The sequence below is a fragment of the Rutidosis leptorrhynchoides genome, chromosome 4, assembly GCF_046630445.1.
Source record: "Rutidosis leptorrhynchoides isolate AG116_Rl617_1_P2 chromosome 4, CSIRO_AGI_Rlap_v1, whole genome shotgun sequence".
Lineage (NCBI taxonomy): Eukaryota > Viridiplantae > Streptophyta > Magnoliopsida > Asterales > Asteraceae > Rutidosis > Rutidosis leptorrhynchoides.
In genome coordinates, this window is record NC_092336.1 from 247,389,792 (window position 1) to 247,395,174 (window position 5,383).

Below are 5,383 nucleotides of genomic sequence, written 5' to 3' on the forward strand. Positions count from 1 at the left end.
GTTTAGTGGGTTGAGTAGGGTGGCGGTTTAGGTGATCAATGAAGATGTAGTTCAATGGAGATGGTGGAGTGGTGTCCCGATGGTTATGGTGGTTTATGGTTGAAGATAGCTGTGGGTTTCTTTGATCACACAACCGCGAGAAGCAAGAAAGAAAAGAAATATTAACCACGGGTTTGGTGGTATTTGAGCAAAACTGGACTAAAACAGAATGGGAGTAGTAGCTCGAAGGTGTGTTTGTTTGTTGAAGGTGTTGGTCTATGGTGTTGCACATGAAACAGAAACAAATTCGAAGGTGTGGTTCCCTTGATCAAACAAGGATATAAGCAGAAAAGATAGAGTATAATAAAAGAAGAAGGAAATATATAAATGTGTGGTGTCGGGTTGTAGATTAAACAAGAATCAAAACAGTAACTAATAGTAGTAGTTTTTCCAAGTGGGTTAACTAATGCATGCATGTCTCGGTGAAAGAAAAAAATATAAAGTGTTTAACTCCTTTGGTGTGGGTCTTTGTAAAGAAGGAAGAAATAATAAAAAAAAAAAAACTATGAAAGTTAAAGTGTGATGAGTGTATGTCGATGCATATGTATATATATATAATTTATAAGTATAAAAGATGGATTGATAGAGATGGATAACATAAACATAGATATTAAATTATAAAGTGAGTGGTTTGTATATGTTGGTGATTGAGCACGATATATGCATATATATATATATATATATATATATATATATATATATATATATATATATATATATATATATAATACTTAAATAGATAGGAAAAGAAAACAAAATAGTCACTCAATAATTTGCACAGTTTAATTGATCATAGTACCAATTAAGCACGGTTTCACAATTACTAATTTGATTCTTCATTCCTTTTTATGGTTACAAGTTCAATCAACGGAAGAAGAAAAGTAAAAATAATGTTTTATGGTTAGTGGTTTGGTTAGTGATATATGCAATCACATACCGTAATCGAATATTAATATAGTAACAATAACAATTATAATATTATTAAAATAAAACATGTGATAATATATTAGCCATCACCATTCACGGAGTGGATTTCGTTTTCCGTTGTTAATCAGTGGCGGATAAAAAGTCTTTGGAAAAATTCCAAATTTTTAGATTAACTATATTTATTTATTTTGGTCATTATGGTATAAAATTCGATCATTAACTATTAAGTAAAAATTACATTAATTATTCACTTTCAACCTCCAAGTAAAATATAAAAAGTTTTAAAATTTGACAAACAACTTCTAAATATATTATTAATAAGTCTAAAATTTATAAAACTCATTTTCGAATCATCGTTTATTTTAAAATCACATAAGTTTGAATTAACTTCTCTAAATAATAATCGAAACGTCCAACAAGTATTACAATCATTTAATATTTATTTTCAATATACCTTATTTATATATAGTTATGCTTTAAATAATAATTATTATAATATCTCATTTTTATTTTATTAATTTTAATAACAACAACATATAATACTTCAAGTTATATTTCAAATTATTATTTACATATACATACACACATATCTATTTACAATTACTTGTTCGTGAATCGTCGGAAATAGTCGAAGGTCAATTGCATGTATGACAACAGTTCAAAGATTTTGAGACTCAACATAACAGACTTTGCTTATCGTGTCAAAAATATTAAATCGTATCGAGAGTTTGGTTTAATATTAGTCAAAATTTTTCGGGTCACTACAATATCGATCCCAACTGTTTCCAAAATCAATAACACATGCACGTAGCATGTCTTCAAGTGTATGTATCGTCCTTTCACTCTGCCCATCAGTTTGTGGATGATGGGCAGTACTCATATCTAGACGAGTCCCCAATGCTTGTTGCAACGTCTGCAAGAATCTTGAAACAAATCTGCCATCTCTAACAGAGATAATAGAGACTGGTATTCCATGTCTGGAGACGACTTCCTTCAAGTATAGTCATGCTAACTTCTCCATTTTGTCATCTTCTCTCATTGGTAGAAAGTGTGCCTACTTGATGAGATGATCGACTATTACCCAAATAGTATCATAACCACTTGCAGTCCTTGGCACTTTAGTAATGAAATCCATGGTAATGTTTTCTCATTTCTATTCTGGGATTTCAGGTTGTTGAAGTAGTCCTGATGGTTTCTGATGTTCAGCTTTGACCTTGGAACACGTCAAACATTCTCCTACGTATTTAGCGATATCAGCTTTCATACCCGGCCACCAAAAATGTTTCTTGAGATCTCGGGACATCTTTCCCGCTCCGGGATGTATTGAGTATCGGGTTTTATGTGCTTCCCCAAGTACCATTTCTTTCACATCTCCAAACTTTGGTACCCAAATTCTGTCAGCCCTATACCGGGTTCCGTCTTTCCGAATATTAAGATGTTTCTCAAATCCTTTGGGTATTTCATTCTTCAAATTTCCTTCTTTTACAACTCCCTATTGCGCCTTCTTTATTTGAGTAGTAAGATTAGTACGAATAATTATATTCATAGCTTTTACCCGTATAGGTTCTCTGTCCTTTCTACTCAAAGCATCGGCTACCACATTCGTCTTCCCCGGGTGGTAACGAATCTCAAAATCGTAATCATTCAACAATTCAATCCACCTACGCTGCCTCATGTTCAGTTGTTTCAGATCAAATATATGTTGGATACTTTTGTGGTTGGTATATATAATACTTTTGACCCCATATAAGTAGTGCCTTCAAGTCTTTAATGCAAAAACAGCAGCACCCAATTCCAAATCGTGAGTCGTATAATTTTGCTCGTGAATCTTCAATTGTCTAGACGCATAAGCAATTACCTTCGTTCGTTGCATTAATACACAACCGAGGCCTTGCTTTGAGGTGTCACAATATATCACAAAATCATCATTCCCTTCAGGCAATGAAAATATAGGTGTCGTAGTTAACTTTTTCTTCAACAATTGAAACACTTTCTCTTGTTCATCCTTCCATTCAAATTTCTTCCCTTTATGCGTTAATGCAGTCAAGGGTTTTGCTATTTTGAAAAAATCTTGGATGAATCTTCTGTAGTAACCAGCCAATCCTAAAAATTGGCGTATATGCTTCGGAGTTTTTGGGGTTTCCCAGTTTTCGACGGTTTCAATCTTTGTCGGATCAACATGAATACCTTCTTTGTTCACTATGTGACCGAGGAATTGAACTTCTTCCAACTAAAATGCACACTTTGAAAACTTAGCGTACAGTTTTTCCTTCCTCAACAATTCTAGTACTTTTCTCAAATGTTCTTTTTGCTCTTGATCATTCTTTGAGTAAATAAGTTTGTCATGGATTAAAACAATGACAAACTTGTCAAGATATGGCCCACACACTCGGTTCATGCGGTCCTTAAACACAGCTGGTGCGTTAGTCAATCCAAACGGCATAACCATAAACTCGTAATGACCGTAACGCATCCTAAAAGCAGTTTTTGGAATATCATCCTCCTTCACCCGCATTTGATGATACCCTGAACATAAATCGATCTTCAAATAAACTTACGAGCCTTGTAGTTGATCGAATAAGTCATCAATTCTCGGTAGTGGATAACGGTTCTTGATGGTAAGTTGGTTCAACTCTCAGTAGTCGATACACAACCTGAATGTACCATCCTTCTTTTTGACAAACAAAACAGGAGCTCCCCACGGTGATGTGCTTGGTCGAATGAAACCACGCTCTAAAAGTTCTTGTAATTAACTTTGTAATTCCTTCATTTCACTGGGTGCGATTCTGTATGGTGCTCGAGCTATGTGTGCAGCTCCTAGTACAAGGTCTATTTAAAATTCAACGGATCAGTGTGGTGGTAGTCCCGGTAATTCTTTCAGAAATACATCGAGAAATTCTTTTGCGGCGGGAACATCATTGATGCTCTTTTCTTCAGTATATACTTTCTCAAAGTGTGCTAGAACGGCATAGCAACCTTTTCTTATTAGCTTTTGCACCTTCAAATTACTAATAAGATTTAGCTTCGCGTTGCTCTTCTCTCCGTACACCATTAAGGGTTTTCTCTTTTCGCGCATAATGCGAATCGCATTTTTGTAACAAACGATTTCTGCTTTCATCTCTTTCAACCAGTCCATGCCGCTTATCACATCAAAACTTCCTAACTCTACTGGTATCAAATCAATCTTAAATATTTCGGTAACCAGTTTAATTTCTCGATTCCGACATATTTTATCTGCTGTAATTAATTTACCGTTTGCTAATTCGAGTAAAAATTTATTATTCAAAGGCGTCAGTGGAAAACTTAATTTAGCACAAAAATCTCTACTCATATAGCTTCTATCCGCCCCCGAATCAAATAAAACATAAGCAGATTTATTGTCCATAAGAAACGTACCCGTAACAAGCTCCGGGTCTTCCTGCGCTTCTGTCATATTAATATTGAAAAATCTTCCACGGCCCTGCCCATTAGCATTCCCCTGATTCGGGCAATTTCTACTAAAGTGGCCCGGTTTTCCGCATCCAAAACAAACTACGGCGGCATTTTTTGTTCCGACATTATCTGTTCTTTTATTTCTGTTATTCATTGGGCCGTAGACCTCACACATCGTCGCACCATGGTCATTTCTTTTACACTTGGTGCAAAATGTCGTGCAGAACCCATTCTGGTGGTACTCTTCACACCTTTGGCATGGTTGTTTATGATTCTTGTTGTTATAGGAATTGTTGTTGTTGTGGTTGTTATTGTTGTTAGGACGATTGTTGTAGTTGTTGTTGTTGGGACGTGTATTGTACTTGTTGTTGGGAATGCGATTGTTGTTATTGCGATTAATGTTGCGGTTGTTGTTGTTGTATTGATGATTCTTGTCACTGTTTTCTTCCCACTTTCTCTTGACTTGTTTCATTTTGGCTTCCTCGGCCGCCTGCTCTTTAACTCTCCACTCAATTTGGTTTACGAGTTTGTGAGCCAATCGAGTTACCTTTTGTATGGAAGTGGTCTCGTTTGAACTCACATCTTCCTGAATCCTTCCAGGTAACCCTTTTATAAATGTGTCGATCTTCTCTTCTTCATCTTCGAACACTCTTGGACACAATAGGCACAACTCTGTGAATCGTCGTTCGTACGTGGTAATATCGAATCCTTTCGTTCGTAATTCTCTAAGCTCTACCTTGAGCTTATTGACCTCGTTTCTGGGACGGTACTGCTCAGTCATCATGTGTTTGAATGCTGACCACGGTAGTACGTAAGCAATATCTTGTCCCACCTACTCGAGATAGGTGTTCCACCATGTTAACGCAGTACCTATGAAGGTATGCGTAGTGTACTTCACCCTATATTCTTCGGTACATTTGCTTATGGTAAACACCGATTCGACCTTCTCGGTCCACCGTTTCAATCCGATTGGTGCTTTGGTTCC